This window comes from Bos javanicus, chromosome 8, assembly GCF_032452875.1.
Source record: "Bos javanicus breed banteng chromosome 8, ARS-OSU_banteng_1.0, whole genome shotgun sequence".
Classification (NCBI taxonomy): Eukaryota; Metazoa; Chordata; class Mammalia; order Artiodactyla; family Bovidae; genus Bos; species Bos javanicus.
In genome coordinates this window covers 28,108,825-28,134,075 of record NC_083875.1, presented here as the reverse complement: position 1 = coordinate 28,134,075, position 25,251 = coordinate 28,108,825, and the positions used below count along the sequence as shown (strand labels likewise).

Sequence of the window (25,251 nt, the reverse complement as noted above, 5' to 3'; positions counted from 1 at the left end):
TGGATATGTGTATATGTATCAACAGATTCACTTTGTTGTTACCATGGAAATTAACACAACATCGTAAATCAACTACACTCCAATAAAAATATGTTCTTAAAAAAGCGATCCTGTGTCACATCTGTGACCTGAACGAAGGACTGGAAGATGTGGAATAATGTCACTTGATGAGCAAACGCAAGAGGAGGCTGAGGGGAGCACAGACTCACCCCTTCCTGCGATCGGTATTCAGAGCTGCCACCATGGGCCCAAGTCCCCCAGCTCTCTGCACCATCAGTCTCCAGGCGCTCTCAGAACAGAATCCCTCTAGAGAACAGGGAAATACTGAGTCACCTGGCCAACCTGTGCCACCGGCAAACAGTCGCCCCGGGGACCTGGACAAAGACATTCATCCGCTGCGCTGGCAGCCACTCCCACCCGCCCTCCTAACCTAGTCCTTTCTGTGGGGACCACTGTCTAAGCAACCTGTCATAGAGCTTTATAAAGCAGCATTAATACTGTGGGCCAAAATGAGATTGATCTTTGAGCTTCGTGGTCTCCTGTTGTCAACAGTGCATTATAAAACCAATACTAAATACTTTATAAACAGGTCTCCCTACAGTGTATTAGACAAACAGTGCATATTTCATGCCCCATAGCTGGTAGCCACATATCCATCAGACTAATAAATTATTTATTAGGTGCTCAGAAGTGCAATAAGAGTCAATAAACTAACTTCTAAATACTTATAAGCTACTATTTCATTGGAAATTGCACCTGAACAAGAAAGACCATCCCACTCCCTGCACGGGGCATGGGAGCTTTCTGGCCATCTCACGTGAGGTTAGAGAGAATCACAGGCCACATGCGTGAGACGGAACACGTATTTCTGGGACCTGAAAACCGTCTTGGTTAATGAATTTACAAAAAGAGCACCACCCAACCCTATGCTTGTTTTCTTTCTTTTCCATGTACTCTTCTCTGGTCCTACCAACAATGGCGACAACTCAGGGAAATTAAAATTGGAGGGAACATTTCACCCTGAGTCAGACCCAATGACAACCACCACCACTCAAGCTTTGCATCGGACATCTCCAAAGAAACTAGCCAATGGCTTGCATGTACCAAGCTCTCTGCTACATGCACAGCATAGAATTTGGGACTCACAAATCTCAGGCTTAGAGTGGCACTTTTTTTTTTTTTCCCCAATTTTCAGTTCAAGGTCCCAAGACTGTAGCCACCCGAGGATACAGTCCCTCGTGCCCAGTCCAATGTCATCAGGCCTCTCTTTCCAGGTTCCACCCCTCTGAAAGAAAATGACCTTATGTTCAAGAATGTATTTCAGCCCTTCAAGAAGGAATTTCTTCAGCTGGGAGTTATTTCCCAAACTATCAGAGGCGTGGACCTTTGTGTAGCATTGCGGACGCCATGGTTTCACATGCTGGCCACATTAATACTGGAGAGCAAGCATCTGTAACCCACAGCTGAGTGTGCTCCAGCCCCAAAGCACCCGCAAGGCCGATGCCAATGCAAACCACTCTTCCCATCCCACATCTGAACCACACTGGTTTTCTCCAGGAGCCAGAGGCTAAGATACAGTGCTGAAAATGAAGATTCTTGGGTTCTTTCCATTCACATGATGGATATAGAGTATTGAGAAGAATATAGCCAGGGGGACTGGCTCTTTTTCTTCTGTCCCCTTCCATACCAAATGAATAAACCATCAAGAGGTTTACAGTGTCTAATGGTGTTCCAAAATATCCCAAGGGAAAAATCCAAATGGATAAATATAGAGATGTCTACACACAAGTTTTGGTCTTTCTTCTTAAAGTTTTACCCCCATGTTTTTTGTTGTTGTTTTAGTTGCTAAGTTGTGTCCAACTCTTTTGAGACCCCATGGACTCTAGCCCACCGAACTTCTTTGTCCATGGGATTTTCCAGCCAAGAATACCGGAGAGAGTTGCCTTTCCTTCCTGACGCAGGGATCGAACCCACATCTCCTGCACTGCAAGTAAGCCCTTTACCCTCATAAGCTGGCATTTTTAAGGTTGAAAAATATTTAACATAGGTAGGAAAAGTAAGTGGAAATAAAGGAGAAACATGGAAGACACCTTCACTTTCTCAAAGAGACCACCCTGAGTCCTAGAAATAATGAAAGAGCTGATGTAAAAATGTAAGACAAGACTAATTTCTGACATTGCTTTTGCTACTACAACCACTACAGCTAAGATGATTATTCATATTAATGAGCTTGGTGTGTAGATAAACTATAAAAGATGCAGTCTCTGACCTCAAGTACTTATCTCTGTCTTTTGGGATTTACTCCTCCTGCTACATTTACTTTTATTCTTCATACCCTTGCCCAGAGGAAGTGATCATCACTCACCACTTGGAGCACTTCCATGGGCGGGGTTTAAATATGGCAACAAAAAGGGAGGGAACTTTTGCCCTTGGTTTGCAAAGACACTGTTCTTGCCCCAGAGCTCACAAACAAACAAACAAAAAGATGTCTTGTTTGTGACAAAAAAGAAATAGAAACTCCCTGTGAGATTTTGATGCTGGCCTCACTGAGCTCTATCAGGAAAATCAGATAAAGTGTGAAAGCAGACAGCATTCCAGGGCTCTATCATATCAAGCAGGGCATCCACACAACTGTATCGGGGCATACGAATGAGCTAATATTAGATAACAGTCGTGATCCACTCTTTATACTCAGCTATTTGTGTTCTATGTGTGCTTATGAAGCTTGTCAGAGATATCCACAATCAGTTGTGCCCAAGTGGTTCTGCAGTCAGATTACATAGGTGTGAATACCTATGGAACCTTTTACTAATCACGTGACCTTGGCAAGTTACTTACTAGTTTTCCGAAGCCAAAATTCCTCATCTATAAAAAGGAAATAATACTAGCTCACCAAAGTGCTGTGAAAATTAAGCATTTTGATTAGTGCCAAAGGTCTAGCTGAGCGCCTAGCACTTAAGTACTCAATAAATACTAGGTGCTGCGCATATACGTATGTGGAGAAGGCACCCCACTCCAGTACTCTTGCCTGGAAAATCCCATGGACTGAGGAGCCTGGTAGGCTGCAGTCCATGGGGTCGCTAAGAGTCAGACAGGACTGAGTGACTTCACTTTCACTTTTCACTTTCATACATTGGAGAAGGAAATGGCAACCCACTCCAGTGTTCTTGCCTGGAGAATCCCAGGGATGGGGGAGCCTGGTAGGCTGCCATCTATGGGGTCGCACAGAGTCGGACACGACTGAAGCAACTTAGCAGCAGCAGCATATACGTATGAGAAGAGATTCCTAACCAGAAGCCCTCTGGCCAAGTTTGTTTTGCTTGGCTCCCTTCATGAGTGTGTATGGGTATGCAAGTATGTTTAATTCATAGTCAATACGCTTTAAAAAAATCAGGAAATTTTAAATGAAAACTATGCATTCCCAGCTTTGGGCAACAAGGCAAGTATCAAGGAACCAAAGACAGAGCAGTCACTAGAAATCTGTGTTCCTTCACAACAAAAGTCCACCCGGGTGGAGCAGAAGCCACTCCTTTTAGTCTGTGCTCCCAGATGGGCATCCTGATAGCTCAATTGGTAAAGAATCTGCCTGCAATGCAGGAGACCCCGGTTCGATTCCTGAGTTGGGAGGATCTGCTGGAAAAGGGATAGGCTACCCACTCCAGTATTCTTGGGCTTCTTAGTGGCTCAGCTGGTAAAGAATATGCCTGCAATGCAGGAGCACTGGGTTCGATTCCTGGGGAGGGAAGATCTGCTGGAGAAGGGAAAGGCTACCCACTCCAGTATTCTAGCCTGGAGAATTCCATGGACTATATAGTCCATGGGGCCACAAAGAGTCGGAAACAACTGATTTTCCCAACCCAGGGGTTGAACCTGTGTCTCTTGCATCTCCTGTATTGATAGGTTTGTATTGATTCTTTACTCCTGCTCCACTTGAGAAGCCCTAATGCTAAACTATAAGACCACAACAAAAGACGTTTAGAAAACTGATCTACTCCCATTGCTTTGCTATACAAACAGGGAAACTGAGGCAAAGTAACAAAATAAGCTGGAGGCAGGCTGAACTGTTTTTTAAGACCTGCATTTCCCAAACTACTTTTACATCAAGTTTAAAGCAGAGGTCAAGAGGATTGAGGATCCAGTACTATACCAGGCCACTCAGTCGACTTGTGAGAACTAGCCATTAAACTCTTACAAATTTTACAAGCCAGTTGACTTCACATTGGAAGTTCACATCAGCAAAAGGGACAGATCCGAGCTTCCCTACCCCCATGAACTAGCTGTGAAACATTTACAAACACATCACTGCTGAAGATTCTTCCATTTGGCTGTTGAGCATCTTCACAGGGGGCATGGGTACTTCATTCTAAAGACGTGATGATTCTGCTGAAGAATATGAATAGAACCAAACCAAACACTTAAGAGTTACAGAACAAAATAAATCTACGCCTAGGTTTGGCGTACTTAGTATGTCCAAAGCTTTGTGATATTAAGTTTTCTTATATCCTCAATAAGTTTTCTAGAAGTTAAAATTACAGTAAGATCTCAGCATCCGGAGCTCATAGGAAATTAATTGTTCTTGATAGGCAAAGACTCTGGGGGGTGTAACTTTATATTTATTGAGCACCTGTTGTGTGCCAGGTACCGTGGAAAGCATCAAGTATTTTTTCATATGTTCTTCACGGGTCCTATGAGACAGATCTTATTATTCTCATTTCACCAATAAGGAAACTGAAACTAAGAAAGCTGACCCACTTGGCCAAGGTCTTAAATTAAGTGTCAAAGTTGGGATTCAAAACCAAGTTGGTTGAGTTTCAAAAGATGTGCTCATCTCCATACCCTGCACCGCCTCTCTGGTATCTACCATTTTAGACAAGAATTATTTGAAAGCATGCTACATATTCAGTGCATACTTTTTTAAACAGGACACATCTTTCTTGATAATCATAAGTTTTCATTGAAACATTAAATTAATATGTAGTGATACTTTTACAGTTTCTAAGGGTGAGAGGAGCACTGATTGTTTTTTTTTTCTGCTTGGTTTTTAAACTTTAAAATCCATCATTTGTCCTTTTGTAGTTAGTTGCGAGTACTTCTTGTGTCTCTAATATCTGCCACCTTCCTACTTCCAGGACTTGCAGTTTGATTTTATTAGAAGCCTTACCAAAGGAGTATTAAGCAATAGCTAAGACGAAATAAAACTGGAAAAAGCAGCAGTCCTCCCTACTCTGTCCTTTCATGTTTCCAGGTTCCAGTGACCCGCGGTCAACCACAGTCAGAAAACATTAAGTGAACAATTCCAAAAATAAACAATTCATAAGCTTTAAACTGCACACCATTCTGAAGAGCATGATGAACTCTCTCGCCCAACGATTCAGTCCTGTTTGGGAGGGGAGTCACACCTCTGTGCAGTGCACTCAGCCCACTGGTCACTTAGTAAGCACCTGGGTTATCTCAGTGACTCTCGCGGTATCAGGGTGCTCATGTTTAAGTCATCCTTATTTTACTTGGTAGCCACCGGAGTTATCACAGCGACTCTTGCACTATCAGTGTGCTCATATTTAAGTTGTCCCTTATTTTACTTACTGAGGGCCCCAAAGCATGAGAGTGGTGATGCTGGCAATTCAGATATGCCATAGACAAGCTTTAAATAAGCTTCCTGTGCCTAGAAAGGTGAAAATTCTTGACTTAGTAAGGGGAAAATATCATATGCCGAGGTTGCTAAGATCTAAGATAAGAATGAATCTTCTATCTGTAAAACTGTGAAGAAGGAAAAAGAAATTTGAGCCAATTTTGCTACCACATTCCTAAACTACCATTAAGGTCTAGGGTATAGCTAAGATGGAAAAGGCATTAAATTTGTACATATGTATTGGGTTGGCCAAAAAGTTCAGTTGGGTTTTTCTGTTACATCTGATAGAAAAACCCAAACAAACTTATTGGCAAACCCAATATTTTGAGAGTAAAGAGACTCCATTCATATAACTTGTTATAGTACACTGCTGTAACTATCTATTATTAGTTACTGTTGTCAATCTCTTACTGTGTCTTATTTATCAATTAAACTTTATCAGAGGTATGTGTGTATACCCCCATACATAAGGGGGGCGGAGAAGGCAATGGCACCCCACTCCAGTACTCTTGCCTGGAAAATCCCACGGAGGAGGAGCCTGGTGGGCTGCAGTCCATGGGGTCACTAAGAATTGGACATGACTGAGCGACTTCACTCTCACTTTTCACTTTCATGCATTGGAGAAGGAAATGGCAACCCACTCCAGTGTTCTTGCCTGGAGAATCCCAGGGACGGGGGAGCTTGGTGGGCTGCCATCCATGGGGTCTGCACAGAGTCGGACACGACTAAAGCGACTTAGCAGCAGCAGCAGCAGCAGATAAGGGGAGATGACTAGTGATAAGGAACACCTCCAAATATATCATGAGTAAGAAGCAAGAAAAAGAACCATAAATATAGTGCAAAGAAGTAAAAACCTGGGGAGGGCTAATAAATACTTCTATATTTGCAGTAAACGATTTCTGGAAATACCTTTAAGAATTTGGTTAACAGCAGATTACTTTTAAGGAGGGATGGGAAGTCTGTTTTCTCCAAATAGGCTGCCGAACACTTTTTCTCACTTCTTACACTATTTGTGTAATAGCAATTAGCAAAACACACTGTGAGGGGAACATCCAAGCTTAGATGCTTTATTGCGTCTCTTTAGGGTGCTCAAAAGCACCTTTTTTCCCTGGTTCTTAACTGTGCTCATATTTGGAAAGAGTTGAGCACACTAAGGACCAGGCCCTCTATTTCCACCTGACTTACAGTGTTATTGGAAAGATGAAACACAACACACCAGTTAAACAGGAGATACAACTTACTGTTCTCTCTTACTAAAGAAGAGTCAGAGTCAGTGCTTGTGTTATTAGCTACAGTGCTTCCAGGAGACAAAGAAATTTTATCAAAAAGAGGCATATAGCTTGAGTTTCTTGGGCTAAGGAGAATATCAAAAGACAAAGAGAACATTTCAAAGGGTGGAGGGGCATAAATAAAAATACTGTAAGAAAGCATCACTCCTTAGGCTGATGTTTGTAAGTTAAGAAATTAGTTAATATACAGACAAACTGTAGAGGCCTTGAAATTGAGACTTAACATTTCTGAAAAGTTAAAGAATGGAAGCTGTGTTTCATCTCTGGACAGTGTGCAAGATGTACCAGAAAGACAGAGCTGTGAGGCAGAAGTATTCAATTAGGGGATGCGTGTCACATTCAAACATCCCCTTAGAATGTTAGCTCCAAGAGCAAGGAAGCTTGTTGGGTTTGCATCTGTTTATGTCAGGGGCAACTCAATACGATGCTATATAGGCCCTAACATACCAGACACTAACAGATAATGGACAGTCTGTCATGGGGCAGAAAAACCTACAGTAGGTAACAGTAAGAAACAATTTCGAGTTGTTTTGTTTTCCAAAGGATCTGTAAGAACTGATACTTAATTCTATCTTATTTTACCTTTCAAGATAAAAGCAGGCAAACACAATTTAAAGATTTCTAGTTAGGATAAATGGTGGTAGCTGCTGCTGCTGCTAAGTCGCTTCAGTCGTGTCCAACTCTGTGCGACCCCATAGACGGCAGCCCACCAGGCTCCCCCGTCCCTGGGAATCTCCAGGCAAGAACACTGGAGTTGGGTAAATGATGGTAGAGGAACCTCCCAAAACAACTGCATGTATTAGATAAAATTTGATATTTTACACCTATGTGATATCAATACAAGTACTGGAGAGTTAAATATTTCTACCTAAAAGGTAGTCTCTATCATTAATAAAAGTGTCAGTTCAGTTCAATCACTCAGTCATGTCTGACTCCCTGTGACCCCATGGACTGCAGCACATCAGGCCTCCCTCCAGAGCCTACTCAAACTCACATCCATTGTGCTGGTGAGGCCATCCAACCATTTCATCCTCTGTCGTCCCCTTCTCCTCCTCCAATCTTTCCCAGCATCAGGGTCTTTTCCAATGAGTTGGTTCTTCTTCGCATTAGGTGATCAAAGTATTGGAGTTTCAGCTTCAGCATCGGTCCCTCCAATGAATATTCAGGACTGATTTCCTTTAGGATGGACTGGTTGGATCTCCTTGCAGTCCAAGGGAATCTCAAAAGTCTTCTCCGACACCACAGAACAAAGCATGAATTCTTCGGCACTCAGCTTTCTTTATAGTCCAACTCTCACATCCATACATGACTAGTATTAAAACCACAGCTTTCACTGGACGGAGCTTTGTCGGCAAAGTAATGTCTCTGCTTTTTTAATATGCTGTCTAGGTTGGTCATAGCTTTTCTTCCAAGGAGAATGTGTCTCTTAATTTCATGGCTGCAGTCACCATCTGCAGTGATTTTGGAGCCCTAAAATATAAAGTCTGCCAATGTTTCCATGGTTTCCCCATCTATTTGCCATGCAGTGATGGGAACGAATACCATGATCTTAGTTTTCTGAATCTTGAGTTCTAGGCCAACTTTTTCACTCTCCTCTTTCACTTTCATCAAGAGACTCTTTAGTTCTTACTCGCTTTCTGCCATAAGTTTGGTGTCATCTGCATATCTGAGGCTATTGATATTTCTCTCGGCAATCTTGATTCCAGCTTGTGTTTCATCCAGCCCAGCATTTCACATGATGTACTCTGCATATAAGTTAAATAAGCAGGGTGACAATACACAGCCTTGACGTACTCCTTTCTCTATCTGGAACCAGTCTGTTGTTCCATGTCCAGCTCTAACTGTTGCTTCTTGACCTGTATACAGATTTCTCAGGAGGCAGGTCAGGTGCTCTGGTATTCCCATCCCTTTAAGAATTGTCCACAGTTTGTTGTCATCCTTTGACTATGCCAAAGGCTTTGGCATAGTCAATAAAGCAGAAGTAGCTGTTTTTCTGGAACACTTGTGCTTTTTTGATCATCCCATGGAATTTGCAATTTGATCTCTGGTTCCTCTGCCTTTTCTAAATCCAGCGTGAATATGTGGAAGTTCATGGTTCACATACTGTTGAAGCCTGGCTTGGAGAATTTTGAGCACTGTTTTGCTAGTGTGTGAGATGAGTGCAATTGTGCAGTAGTTTGAACATTCTTTGGCATTGCCTTACTTTGGGATTGGAATGAAAACTGACCCTTTCTAGTCTTGTGGGCACTGCTAAGTTTTCCCAATTTGCTTGCATACTGAGTGCAGCACTTTCACAGCATCATCTTTTAGGATTTGAAATAGCTCAACTGGAATTCCATCACCTCCACTAGCTTTGTTCGTAGTGATGCTTCCTAAGGCCCACTTGACTTCACATTCCAGGATGTCTGGCTTTAGGTGAGTGATCACATCATCATGATTATCTTGGTCATGAAGACCTTTTTTGTATTTTGTTCTTCTGTGTATTCTTGCCACCTCTTCTTAATATCTTCTGCTTCTGTTAGGTCCACACCATTTCTGCCCTTTATTGTATCCGTCTTTGCATGAAATTTTCCTTTGGTGTCTAATTTTCATGAAGAGATCTATAGTCTTTCCCATTCTGTTGTTTTCCTCTTTCTTTGCATTGATCGCTGAGGAAAGCTTTCTTATCTCTTCTTGCTATTCTCTGGAACTCTGCATTCAAATAGGTATATCTTTCCTTTTCTCCTTTGCCTTTATTATAGGGGACTAGAATGCAAACGTACGAAGTCAAGAGATAACTGGAGTACAGGCAACTTTGGCCTTGGAATACAAAATGAAACAGGTCAAAGGCTAACAGAGTTTTGCCAAGAGAACATACTGGCCATAGAAAACACCCTCTTCCAAAGACACAAGAGAAGCCTCTACACAAGGACATCACTAGACGGTCAATACCAAAGTCAGACTGATTATATTCTTTGCAGCCAAAATTGGATAAGCTCTATACAGTCAACAAAAACAAGACCAAGAGCTGACTGTGACTTAGATCATGAATTCCTTATTGCCAAATTCAGACTTAAATGGAAGAAAGTAGGAAAAACCACTAGACCATTCAGGTATGACCTAAATCAAATCCTTTACGATTATACAGTGGAAGTGACAAACAGATTCAAGGGATTAGATCTGATAGACAGAGTGCCTGAAGAACTATGGACAGAGGTTTGTGACACTGTACAGGAGGGAGTGATCAAGACCATCCTCAAGAAAAAGAAATGCACAAAGGCAAAATGGATATCTCAAGAGGCCTCACAAATAGCTGTGAAAAGAAGAGAAGCAAAAGGCAAAGGAGAAAAGCAAAGATATACCCATTTGAATGCAGACTTCCAATAAAAATCTAAACACTGAAATATGTTTATCCTCCATTCTTTACCATGTGTTTCTGGCTGAAATCTCATCCAACATGAAATGGCTTTATTGCTCATATGGAAGACTGGTCATATCCTCTGCCTCCCAGCTCCTTCCAGTGTGTTTGCCTTGCACTGTGGAAATGTTATGGGGCTTCCACAATGGCTCAGCAGGTCAAGAACCCACCTGCAATGCAGGAGATGCAGGTTCAATCCCTGAGTCAGGAATATCTCCTGGAAGAGGGCATGGCAACCCACTCCAGTATTCTTGCCTGGAGAATCCCATGGACAGAGGAGCCTGGTGGGCTTTGGTCCCTGAAGGCACAAAGAGTCGGACACACTGAAGTGACTGAGCACATGGAAAATGTTTTATATATACATTTGACAAGGGGATCAGCTATCACTGTCCAACAGAAATGGGCATCCCTCCAGAACGCTTGGCATACCCAATCAGCAAACACAATGTAGGTCTAGAATCTGCCAGATTTCTGCAACTAAATATCCTCCTACCTTACAACTTGCTTAGAAGTCCACCTCTCTCAGCTGGACCATCATCATCTCTCTAAAACTGCTGCCTACCACACTTTGCATTTTTACTAGTGAACAATTAAGCCTCCTGCCCATCAAGGATTGAAAGTAAACTCATGTCTGCTCCACCTCCTTATTCTTGCCATGCTTGGCACACTGCCTGGCATTCAGGCCTGTTTTAAGAAACTTGGTTGAAGATATGAACACATGATGACTGCATGAAGGATTATAGTAACTTCCGGGAGTTTCTCTGCAAGGCAGAGTAATCCAGGTCAAGTTTCCATTGACTATTCCCTCAGCAGCTATGGAAGGCATTGCTAACTGAGCAAGAACTTTTTTTTTCCCTCCTGATCCACCTCAGCCTCTTAAATCATTCACCACCAGTCAGTCAAAATTCACCCACAAGATGAAACCAATTTGTTGTCCCTGAACTCTGCCTTCCTTTTTAAGTTCAAATGTATCAATTTTAAAAGTTTTTCAGGTAAGCCCAGAATAAAAACCTGAAAACACTGATAAGGCCAAAACTAAATCCAGAACTAGGAACTTACATAAAATTGTCTTTCTTTTTGCAGTTTAAAGTTGGTAAAGATACCTAGTATATTTTGAGCACTGGAGTACTGAATGAAAAAATGTAAAAGAGGTCAGTCTTTCTCCACGATCTTTTTATTGTATAAGTGCTAAGTGCCTTTAAGGAAAATGTTGCACCACACCAAAGAGATCAGCAATGAAGTCTCTCAAGAAAAGTTCATCTCTGTTCCCTTTCAAAAAAACCTCTTGGGACTTGCCTCGTGGTCCAGCGACTAAGACTGTAAGCTCCCCCCAGTGCAAGGGACCCACATTCAATCCCTGGTCAGGGAACTAGATCCCACATCCTGCAACTAAGACTGAATATCATGCACGCCGCAACGAAGACCTGGCGCAGCCAAATAAATATTTTTTAAAAATACCTCTCCCAGTTTCTCTTGCCTTACAGATTTCTTTTTCTCAAAATAAAAATAAATACCAAATACCATGGAGTCATTAGTCCATACAGCACACAACTGCATCATAAAAAGTTGTAACAGTTTTTCTAGAAATATTAATTCACTCAAGATGAACTCCAGAGCTCAATACTATGTACATGTTTTTATTAAATTTGTTTTAATATTTTCATTAGATGAGGTTAAAGGATCTTTTTAATGTACTGTGACTTGAATTCCGATCTGATGACATAATTAACTGTTGCGTGATATTAAGAAATTAGAGATCGGATGACAAACTGTTCCCTCTGTCACATCTGTGACAAAAAAAGGGGGGGGAATTACATTTCAGATGACAAGCTGCTTTGACTCTTTGTTGTTACATTCTACCTAACGAGTGCCTGAACATGATAAACAAATACAAACTACTACAAAAATTTAGTAGGCTGCAATATTTTCAAACACTTGGTTTCCATCTTAGATAGGGCCAAGTCTACTGCCTTAAATATAATTAAGTATCACGTAAACTTCAGCTTAAAGGCACATTAAGACCATGTCTTCACAAATATTAAAATAACTGATGGATGAAGTCAATGTGTTGGGGCAGAAGTACTAAGTCAAGTGAGATGGTCCCATGTTGCTGCCGACAAAACTGCCAGCTGACTGGAGCTGGAATTCATAGTCTCATCTCAGAGCTAAAATTCTCATGCAGTCTTAGAAAACAAGTCACTTTTACAAATTACTTGGCAATTGGGCATTTCAAAGACAGACTCTCCAACTGCCAGATCAAAAACAAATTACGAGTTATAAAGGATCTGTACACTCTCCTTTTCTAAATTCTGTCCTTCTCTAAACCAATATATACCACAAAGTAAACAAACAAAATCTCAATATTTTTTTAAAAAGAAAGAAAAAAGGAAAATATAACTTGTATCTGTATCATAACAAAGAAATTACAAGAGGAGTGTGAGCTGGTAGTTCTGCCAAAGCTAAATGTATTCCACATGGTTAGTGGCCAGTGAATTCTGAGAAGGGAGAGAAAATGTGACACGTAGGCCTCACAATGAGCTTAATCTACTAGATCCCCTCTATAATGATTCTGCATGCGTATTTTAATAGTGATTAAACATATGGAAATGCACAGAGCCTCGTGTCAGGATGTTTCTCTGGCCTTTAATATCATGTGAACATCCCAGGTCAAACATAACATGACATTAATGGTCTGGAAGCAAAGGGGACCGCCCGAAAGTGGGTACCTAACAGACCTCAGAGATTCCTCTTTTGATGGTTGTGGGATAGACACGGCAGAGTTTGAACACTAACAAGGGTTGTTAAGGTAACACTTCCACCCAATGTGTCAGCTTAAAACTACCCATTTCAAAAAAAAAAAGATTTTGGAGTATGTTTTATTAAATTGTGAAATGCATGTCCTGGTAAATTTCTGTATAAATCTGATGTACAAATTCCACTGAAAATGTGCCACAGCTGGTAGAATAAATGACTACAATAAATCATTATTAAATAACTGTATATCTTGGTAATGACATAATGCCTAACTAAAAAAAGTATGCAGAAGTGAACATTCAGCGGAAGAAAAGCACTCCGCGCACAGGAAAACAAATTACAAACCTTACCATGCCAACAGTACAGTATGATTCAGTGACTGAACAAGGAAATAAAATTCACATAAATAGTTCTTAAATCTGCGGTGGAATTGTGTTCACTATTGCATCAAACAAGTTGTACGGCAAGCGGTAATGGACTCGGGTTTTTGACGGGAACGCTTGCACCGGCAAAGGGGAGCTCTTCTACATACAGCTGCGTCCAATATTTTGCTAGACAATAAAAACATATCCTGGGTATCAATCAGCAAGCCCAGTCTGCCCCCTCTCTGAAGCTCCATAAATATTCCTTTAAAAACAACCTTATTTTCTCACCACCACCCTCTCCTCCATTGAGAACTCCACCCTCCTTCAAAATAAACTTTGAAAACGATACATAGTTACATTCTTTGTGATGTGGAGCAGATGGATCTTTCCAGCAACCCATTACTTTAGCTATCACTTGAAATGAATCACTCCAAAGGTCCCTCCCTCACTCAGTTCTCCCAGGCCTCCATCTGTCAAAGTGCAGACACTCAGGACCTCTGTCACAACTAAGGTGTCGGTGTGGCTCCAGCCAAGATGAACTCCAGCGAAGCGACGGGCCCCACGTGCCCGCTCTCAGCCTATGACCACTTCCCCCTGCCTCTAGGGAAGGGGGCATTATTAACCAACACTCTCACAACAGAAATACCGTCTTGAGACAAACCCAGTAAAGTGGTTCATGTACCAAATATTTCACACAGCCAGTTGGTAAAATCTTTGTCCAAGTCATCACTGCTCACTCTCCTGTTTGTGTTTATACTTTAGTTCACAGCCACTTCGCTTCATAAAATGAAAAGATGTCCCCGAACACCACTTCCACCTGTCCTTTTTCTGCGTGCCAAACCTCCAGGAGGCAAAAGTGTTTCTGAGTAAGGAACCTCGGCCTTTCCCAGCAACTGTAGGATTTATCCATACATGATTTAGCAAAGCTGCCCCCATCTCAACCAACATGCAAACTGAGTTGTCCAGTACAATATAAGGGTAAAGATGGTCTCTATTTTAACCTAGATCAAAAGATCTTTTGCAAATATGAATGGAAGGGTCTTTTTCCCCCTGAATTTCATTTTCCAATTTGCCTTCAATTTTAAGTACAGAAATAAAAAACCATTCCCTTTTCAATGCATAGCAACTGCTTCACTAAGATCATTATTAAGTGCATCTACTCAAGAAATAGTTGGAGACAGTGGGCCCCACTGTCATGGATCTCTTCCCAGCAAGATATTTCTTCCTTCACCTCCACTTCCAGCCACACAGCCATTCTCTGCATCTCGTCCACACTCAGAGGCAAGCATCCCATCTGTGCTATTGCCTCAAAAGCTGGCACATGCCAGACCAAATAAATAAACCAGTGAAGGAACACCTGACTCTGAGAAGGGGAATATAAACATCGATAAGTTACAAGTGGAAACATGAAATACTTCCAAATAAGCAAAAGTTCAGACAGAGAGAGAGATCAAGACAGCATGAAAAGCCAGCCAGACCCAAAAGGAGAGGGTAGAGAAGAAGCACAGGTGCAGGGAAAGGAGTCAAGGGAAGATACAGGAGATGGAGGAGACTGTACAGAGTACAGAAAGCAACGGTCTACCATACCAGAGTGTGGGACCTAAGTTTCCAGCTACATTGCCCAGGAAAAGGAATCAAAAAAATGAAATGTTGATCATGACTATGACTATATCTTCAGTACTAGTTATCAAGGGTCACCTACTGATGTCAACTCCATTATTATACAAACAATGGCATGATTTCTCTCTTCCTTCCCCACCCCACTTTCCATCTCCCAAGACAAGCCAGTCTACTCCGAGACTTGACATACCAGCTGACTGCTCAGAGCCACCAAACCCACAGCCTCAGCCTGTATCACTCTTCTACACCACAAATGCATTCAAGGTGTACATGTCACCTCCAGGGTAAGGTCTAATAGGAACTTCACACCCAGCAGTTCCTATTAGACTCCTATTAGATTATTTGTGTGGCTCTGTGACCCGCTAATATGCTCCTTCTCCAGAACCACCCACCTCAGTAAATGACACCATTGGCCACTGAGTAGCTTGGAAAATAATTTTCTCCACTTATGAAGGGGAAAAAAAAACAAAAACAAAAACCTATTTTATCCTTCCTTCTCGAACCTTCCGGCTTCCCGGGTGGCTTTAGTGGTAAAGAAAACACCTGCCAATGTAGGAGACATAAGAGCCATGGGTTCCATCCATGGATTGGGAAGATCCCCTGGAGGAGGGCAGAGGCAACCCACTCCAGTATTCTTGCCTGGAAAATTCCATGACAGAGAATTCCAGGGACTGGCATGTTGCAGTCCATAGCGTTGCACAGATTCAGACACAACTGAAGCGACTTAGCACGCACACACTCTAAATTTTAGAACAAAGATAAACCTCTCTAGGAAGTATGCCCAGACTCGAGTTTTCACAGTGCAGAGAACACCGAGGTCACCTGCCAAATCACCTTGATGTGTGAAAACAAACCTCCAGGATTAGCTCATGAGATGTGCAGCAGACTGTCACAGGGGGAAGCCTTTTATCTCTCAACGAGATGAGACGTTACCTTAAACTGTGAGATTGGTCCCAACTTTACAGTCACTTTTATGTTATTCTACACACCTACAAATCTGTGAATTTCTACTCAATAATAAATTGGGTTCTTTTTTTCTCTATTCTATGTGGATAAAAAGTGTCTTTTTGTTGGCAGGATTATTTTATTTCCCCAACCACTCCCTCCTCCTCCTCTGACACCTATGCAACCTTTTGAGCTATAGTTGAGCTATGCAACCTCCAAATAGCTTCCAGTTTATCTCTCAAATAAATTATCTCTGGACCATCTACTCTCCATTCCTGTGGCTACTACCCCTGTAGAGACTGCCATTTTTTTTGAGGTATATGTGACATACAACATTATATAACATGAAGCCCTTTCCGTTTCTCCTTTCCTGAACCTCCCCTTGCCCTCAGAGATGGCATCTTTCCCTGGACTAGAGTATGTTATCATCCACTCCAACAGCATCCCGTACTTCCTCTCAGCACTTGAAACTACTTAATTTCTATCTTCCCTCTGGGGCAAGAAGCACTATGACGGCAAGAGTTCTTTACACCCATATGAAGTGAAGCCAAAGTCGCTCAGTCGTGTCCGACTCTTTGTGACCCCAAGGAATTCTCCAGGCCAGAATACTGGAATGGGTAGCCTTTCCCTTCTCCAGGGGATCTACCCAATCCAGGGATCAAACCCAGGTCTCCCACATTGCAGGCGGATTCTTTACCAGCCGAGCCACCAGGGAAGCCCAAAAACAGAAACGCAAAGTGTGTTTACACCTATAACCTCAGTGCCTCATACAAACAGATTCAACAAATATTTCTGATTGAATATTCCCAACTTACTAGCCAGGCAAAGTGGAAAAAAACTCAAGCGGGATTTAAAGTTTTGTTGTATAGCTTTACTGTGATTTTAAATCTCTTGCTGTATGGTACAATATATCGAAGGCTTGTCCTTTTTCAACTAATCACAAAGCAAAACACTGTCTGAAAGATTAAGGCTTCCCATCACCACCACTCTTCGGCTACCACTAGTACCCAGGGCTTATCAAGACACAGATGAACTCAGTTATACCCTGGGGTCCGAGTCCAATAAGCCTTGAGCAATTCCTCGACAACTGTCAAACATAACAGACTTATAATTGTGAGATTCGTCAAAAGCTTGTGGACACTTTTCACACCTAACGTAAGCATCTATGTTCCTAAGTTTCCTCAAGCCACTTTCTCCAAACTCCACTGCTAACAAGAGCAATGCAGAGCTTGGCCGCATAACTTAAATTTCTTTCAATCTTTATTGAATGCCTACTATGTTCCTAGTATGACAGTAACACTGGAAAGAAAAAAAAATCACAATCCAAGGCCAAAGTGAACTTGTTCTGTGATTTAACAGCAAATGAATTGTACCAATCCATATATAAGGAAATCCTATAAAATACTAAATACTTGACATCTTACCAGATCCCTTTTGTTCCTTCATAGTTTTAGATTTCAATAATCATTTTATTGAACAAATTACGAACACAAAGCAAGGAGTACTAGTTTTCTACAGCAGCCATAATAAATTACCACAATCTCAGTGACTTAAAATGTAAATTATCTTACTGTTCTGCTGCTCAGCAGTCCAACACAGGTCTCAGTGGACTAAAATCAAGGTGCTAGCAGAGTCGCATTCCATTCAGGAGGTTTGACAAGATCTATCTCCTGGCTTTTTTCAGCTTCTAAAGGCTGCCTATATTTCCTTGGCATGGGGTCCCCTTGTTCCATCTCCAAACCAGCCATGCTGAAGCTCTCCAACCTTTCTTCCAGTCATGCCTCTCTGACCACAGCTGAGAAAGGTTCTTTAATGAGTCACATGATTAAATTGAGTCCACCTGGATAATCGGTTGTTCTCGCCTCATCTCAAGGAAAGATTATTTAACCTTAATCATATCTGCAAAATCCCTTGTATTAAGTAACATAGTCACAAGTTTTTAAGAGCTGGATGTGACTGGGGAAGCATTATTCTGCTTTTATTTTACAAAAAAAGCTTGCAAAATTTTCAGGTTAATATTTCTCACCTGAGAATTAATGACCATCTGAACAAGACCCAGTTTCATCCTCAGTCAGTCTCCCCCATCAGGAAGTTTCCACAAGCCTCTTATCCTTCTCCATCAGAGGGCAGACAGAATGAAAACCACAATCACAGAAAACTAACCAATCTGATCACATTGTATAACTCAATCAAACTATGAGCCATGCAGCATAGGGCCACCCAAGACAGACAGGTCATGGTGGAGAGTTGTGACACAATGTGGTCCACTGGAGAAGGGAATGGCAAACCACTTCAGTATTCTTGCCTTGAGAACCCCATGAACAGTATGAAAAGGCAAAAGGACAGGACACTGAAAGATGAACTCCCAGGTCGGAAGGTGCCCAAAATGCTACTGGAGATCAGTGGAGAAATAACCAGAAAGAATGAAAAGACGGAGCCAAAGTAAAAACACCACCCAGTTCTGGATGTGACCAGTGATGGAAATAGAGTCCAATGCTGTAAAGAGCAATATTGCATAGGAACCTGGAATGTTACATCCATGAGTCAAGGCAAATTGGAAGTGGTCAAACAAGAGATGGCAAGAGTGAACATCAACATTTAAGGAATCAGCGAACTAAAATGGACTGGAATGGGTGAATTTAACTCAGATGACCATTATATCTACTACTGTGGACAAGAATCCCTTAGAAGAAATGGGGTAGACATCACAGTCAACAAAAGAGTCTGAAATGCAGTACTTGGATCTCAAAACCGACACAATGATCTCTATTCATTTCCAAGGAAAACCATTCAGTATCACAGTAATCCAAGTCTATGCCCCAACCAGCAATGCTGAGGAACCTAAGGTTGAACAGTTCTATGAAGATCTACAAGACCTTCTAGAACTAACATCCAAAAAAGATGTCCTTTTCATTATAGGGGACTGGCATGCAAAGGTAGGAAGTCAAGAAATACCTGGAGCAACAGGCAAATTTGGCCTTGGAGTACAGAATGAAGCACGACAAAGGCTAATAGGGTTTTGCCAAGAGAATGCACTGGTCATAGCAAACACCCTCTTCCAACAACACAAGAGAAGACTCTACACATGGATATCACCAAATGGTCAATACTGAAATCAGACTGATTATATTCTTTGCAGCCAAAGATGGAGAAGCTCTATACAGTCAACAAAAACAAGACCAGGAGCTGACTGTAGCTCAGATCATGAACTCCTTATTGCCAAATTCAGACTTAAATTGAAGAAAGTAGGGAAAACCACTAGACCATTCAGATATGACCTAAATCAAATCCTTTACGATTATACAGTGGAAGTGACACATAGATTCAAGAGATTAGATCTGATAGACAGAGTGCCTGAAGAACTATGGTCTGAGGTTCGTGACACTGTACAGGAGACAGTGATCAAGATCATCCCCAAGAAAAAAAATGCAAAAAGGTAAAATGCTTGTGTGAAGAGTCCTTACAAATAGCTGTGAAAAGAACAGAAGTGAAAAGCAAAGGAGAAAAGGAAGATATACCCATTTGAATGCAGAGTTCCAAAGAATAACAAGGAGAGATAAGGAAGCCTTCCTCAGTGATCAATGTAAAGGCATAGGAGAAAATAAAGAAAGAACAGAGATCTTTTCAAGAAAATTAGAGATACCAAGGAAAATTTCATGCAAAAATAGGCTCAATAAATGGCAGAAATAGTATGGACCTAACAGAAGCAGAAGATACTAAGAAGAGGTGGCAAGAAGACACACAAGAGCTATACAAAAAATATCTTCATGACCCAGATAACCACAATGGTATGATCACTCACCTAAAGCCAGACATCCTGGAATGCAAAGTCAAATGGGCCTTGGGCAGCATCACTACGAACAAAGCTAGTGGAGGTGATGGAATTCCAGTTGAGGTATTTCAAATTCTAAAAGATGATGTTGTGAAAGTGCTGCACTCCGTATGCAAGCAAATTGGGAAAACTCAGCAGTGCCCACAAGACTACAAAAGGTCAGACTTCATTCCAATCCCAAAGAAAGGCAATGTCGAAGAATGTTCAAACTACTGCACAATTGCACTCATCTCACACACTAGCAAAGTAGTGCTCACAATTCTCCAAGCGAGGCTTCAACAGTACGTGAACCGTGAACTTCCACATGTTCAAGGTGGATTTAGAAAAGGCAAAGGAACCAGATATCAAATTGCGAACATCCACTGGATCATCAAAAAAGTTAGAGTTCAGAAAAATATCTCCTCTTGCTTCATTGACTATGCCAAAGCCTTTGACTGTGTGGACCACAACAAACTGTGGAAAAGTCTTAAAGAGATGGGAATACCAGACCACCTGACCTGCCTCCTGAGAAATCTGTATACAGGTTAAGAAGTAACAATTGGAACTGGTCACGGAATAACAGACTGGCTCCAAATCAGGAAAGGAGTATGTCAAGGCTGTATACTGTCATCCTGCTTATTTAACTTATATAAAGAGTACATCATGAGAAATGCTGGACTGGATGAAACACAAGCTGGAATCAAGATTCCTGGGAGAAATATCAATAACCTCAGATATGCAGATGACACCACGCTTACAGCAGAAAGCAAAGAAGAACTAAAAAGCCTCTTGATTAAAGTGAAAGAGGAGAGTGAAAAAGTTGACTTAAAACTCAACATTCAGAAAACGAAGATTACGGCATCCAGTCCCATCACTTCATGGGAAATAGATGGGGAAACAATGCAAACAGTGACAGACTTTATTTTCTTGGGCTCCAAAATCACTGCAGATGGTGACTGCAGCCATGAAATTAAAAGACATGTGCTCCTTGGAAGAAAAGTTATGACCTACCTAGACAGCATATTAAAAAGCAGAGACATTACTTTGCCAACAAAGGTCCATCTAGTCAAAGCTATGGTTTTTCCAGTGGTCGTGTATGGATGTGAGAGTTGAACTATAAAGAAAGCTGAGCACTGAAAAATTGATGCTCTTGAACTGTGGTGTTGGAGAAGACTCTTGAGAGTAACATGGACTGCAAGGAAATTCAACCAGTCCATCCTAAGAATCAGTCCTGAATATTCACTGGAAGGACTGATGCTGAAGCTGAAACGCCAATCCTTTGGCTACCTGATGCGAAAAGCTGACTCATTTGAAAAGACCCTTTGCTGGGAAAGATTGAAGGCAGAAGGAGAAGGGGATGACAGAGGATGAGATGGCTGGATCGCATGACCAATTCAGTGGACATGAGTTTGAGTAAGCTCCGGAGTTGATGATGGACAGGGAAGCCTGGCATGCTGCAGTCCATGGGGTCGCAGAGTCGGACATGACTAAGTGACTGAACTGAAATGAGAATTAATGGCATCTCTGGTGGCTCATATGGTAAATAAAGAATCCACCTGCAATGCAGGAGATTGGGTTGGGAAGATACCCTGGAGAAGGGAATGGTAACCCACTCCAGTATTCTTGCCTGGAAAATCCATGGACAGAGTAGCCTGCGGGGCTACAATCCATGGGGTCACAGAGAGTCAGACATGAGTGAGCAATTAACACATAACACATAAGGAACCATGTATCAATCTTATTTTCACAATCAAAATCTATGAAGAATCTATTAACTTTACTTAAATTCACAGATGTAAGACTTAAACCTTTTTTTAAAAATTACTATTTAACTTTTCTTTCATTTAAATGAAAGAGGAAAATATTCTAAGGTCAAAGTGTATGTTTTTGCAATAAACATAGATTCCAGAGGGAATATGTTCTGATTTTATCTGTGATAACCTCCAGGAAACTAATTCATCTTAAAGTGGGTTATAACACTTAACTTCATGATAACAGTTTCAGTTCACACCAAAAAGCAATGTACAGAAATGGATTACAGGTTACCACTGCAACAGCTGGCTTGAATCTCATACTTCAATAAGAAGGAAAATGTGATTTTCATGCAAAAATCTTAGTAATTGGAATTGAGACTTATTTAGTTAATTGCTTTTTAACATTTTGTACTTCATTACAAAAAGTTTTGTTCAGAGAGGAACCTTTAAGTATCACACCTGAAGCTGTTGTATTCAAGGGTAGTATGTTTTCTGTAGTATATATTAGAATGGACTTTAAGAAAAGCATACATGGTTACTTTTAAGACTTCAGGGATAGAAAAACCACCAAACAGATTTTTTTCCAATTTCTTAATCTCTGAAAACTTACCATTTTGTTAAAATGTAAGGTTTCAAACAGAAAATGACTGGCCATTTTCAACGTCAATCAGTATTAATGTCCTTCACAATGCATAAGAAGAAAAAAAGAGGAATACTAAATACTGGTTGAAAATAAATTTTTAAGAGAACCTTCATTCATAATCATGCAATTTATACATAATTTAGTTTTATTATTACATATTTTAAATCTGTGAGAGCATACCTCTGTCACATTTAGAGCTAGAAGTATGTAAATATCAAAGAGCGGCTCAATTCTTAGAGAAACTCTTATGAGCTAAGAATTTTCTGATTTTTATTTGCAATAAGAATGTATTAATTTTATAATGTAAAAAAATCTGTGATAGCTACCAGCTGCAAGCCCATCCACTCCCACAATCCGTGGGGGAAAACGGGACACAAGTTTCCTAACAACACTCATCTAGGCATGGTGCTAAGTGACCATCTTCATATGAAAACTAAGGTGTCAAAGGCAAAGGCTATGTAACCTCTCAAGATGACTAGTAATTACCGAAGAACTACAACTGCACTCACTAGTGACTTGCAGAAAATGTACTCACTATTGGCTGGAAAGTAAATAGACAAATTGTTGAATAATTTTTGCATCTTCAACCAAAAAAAGGTAATTATGTGAAGGGATGGAAGTGTTAGCTGGCCCTACTGTAGTAATCATTTCACAATACATACATGTATCAAATCATCACACACAGACCTTAAACTTACATGCTAGATGTCAACTATATTTCAATAAAACTGACAGGGAGGACTGGCGTGCTGCAATTCATGGGGTCACAAAGAGTTGGACACGATTGAGCGACTGAACTGAACTTAACTAAATACATTCAAGTTTGAGATCTAAATCATGCATTCTCAATCAGGGGAAAACTTATTTTTATATTACTTACTTTATTCTTCTATTTATCTGAGCTACTCTGGTGGCTCAGATGGTAAAGAATCCATATGTAATGCAGGAGACCCAGGGTCCATCCCTGGGTCAGGAAGATCTCCTGGAGAAGGGAAGCTTACTCTCTTTAGTATTCTTGCCTGGAGAATTCCACGGACACAGGAACCTGGAGGGCTACAGTCCATGGAGTCGCAAAGAGTTGGACACGACTGAGTGACTAACACATAGATCATAGGTCAAGTCACACATTTATTTATTTTTGATATTACAGTTACCTGTGGTCTTTGGAAGCTCAACTCTATTCAACAAAATCTTAATCCTTAAAATTTAATGGCAGGTTTGTGGGGGTAGACAATGATTAGGACAAAATGTCTAAAAAGCTGCTTAGGCCCTGATAGTGAAAAAAAAGGTTGAGAAACAGCCCTGCTGCTGCTAAGTCGCTTCAGCCGTGTCCGACTCTGTGTGACCCCATAGACGGCAGCCCACCAGGCTCCCCGTCCCTGCGATTCTCCAGGCAAGAACACTGGAGTGGCTTGCCATTTCCTTCTCCAATGCAGGAAAGTGAAAATTGAAAGTGAAGTCGCTCAGTCGTGTCCGACTCTTCACGACCCCATGGACTGCAGCCCACCAGGCTCCTCCGTCCATGGGATTTTCCAGGCAAGAGTACTGGAGTGGGGTGCCATCTCCTTCTCCGAGAAACAGCCCAACCCAAGATAAATCCAACTCTGTCTATCAATTACAAGAACACAAATACTAAGAATTTCTTATAAGCACATAGCTGGCTTCTGTTTCATGCTCATCCATTTCCACTGCCCCACTGGTTCTGGGTACCTCCAAGGTTGACCCAATTTGACCCCTCAGGAAATTAAAAAAAAAGAAAATCACAAGAATCCTTTTAGGTCATTTGTGAATGCCCCAGGAGATGTATCTAACCACAAAGGAGACAGTGGCATGGCAAACAGCTTTAAATTCTGTTGGGGCTCTAATACATCCAAGTTTGGGGTCTAAATCATGCATTCTCAATAGGGGAAAAGTTTATTTTTATATTACTTATTTTATTCATCTATTTATTTGAGCTATCCTGGTGGCTCAGATGGTGAAGAAGCCATCTGTAATGCAGAATATATTATTCTGTGTTGAATAATGACACTGTATTGAATAACTGAATCATAACAGAATATAAAATTGTTGAAGAAATGTGGGGAGAAGGAGAGAAAGACAAGGGAGAAACAGTTGGTGCTCCAGTATCTGTTCAAAAAACATAAGAACATTAAATAAAAAAATATTTGTTAGCCCTGACCCACACTCCACAAGCTCCACACATGTGTATTAAAAGAAAAACATACTTCAGGTATACGAGGTAGCAATAGCTAGCCGCCATTTAAGAGGTAATTTCACTTGTGTTACTCTTGATTCTGAAAAACCAATATTATACCAATGCAACCATATGTCCTTGATTTTCCACAACAATCTCAACTTCATGTAATTGTATTCTTCCCCTCTTCACCCCCAAAACAGTGATCTTTAAATACAAAACTATGATCTCATCTAAGAGTTTCCACACAAATCAATACCAGAAAATCCACTGTTAGACCTTAATACTTGAGAGGCAGGGGAGACTTAGAAAATCATATCACTCTAGTCATATTTAAAAGCAACTTACTTGCAACTTTAGGATTCTAGCTACTTAAGAAAGGTTAAAAAATGTTGAATTAATTTCTTTTTACCAATCCATATTTATTTTAGAGCTTCTTAATTCTTCAGTACTTGTAATTGTTTCTGTAGGCTTCTTCACAGAGTCTTTCTAAACCTTTTACTTTGTATTGAAGTGTAGGAAATTAACAATGTTGTGATAGCTTCAGGAGAACAGTGAAGGGACTCAGCCATGCATGTACATGTACCCCTTCTTCCCCAAACTAGGGGGGAAGGCTGCCTCATAACACTGAGCAGAGTTCCCTGTGCTATACAGGAGGTCTCTGTTGGTTATCCATTTTAAATACAGCAGTCTGTACATTTCTATTCCAAACTCCCTAACTATCCCTTCCCCTCATTCTTCCTCCTTAGTAACCATACTTCATTCCCTAAGTCTGCCTCACACAGTCTTTTTGATGAACAGAAATATCTTATACTTCAGACCATATCACAACTCTTTTGTACTTCATCAA

General features: G+C 41.0%; 1 protein-coding gene across 8 annotated transcripts in view; it reads right to left on the bottom strand.

Moving 5' to 3' along the window:
* The window catches only part of BNC2 (basonuclin zinc finger protein 2), a 485,862-nt gene that overhangs the window by 344,297 nt on the left and 116,314 nt on the right, over positions 1-25,251 (bottom strand). The window lies entirely within an intron of this gene.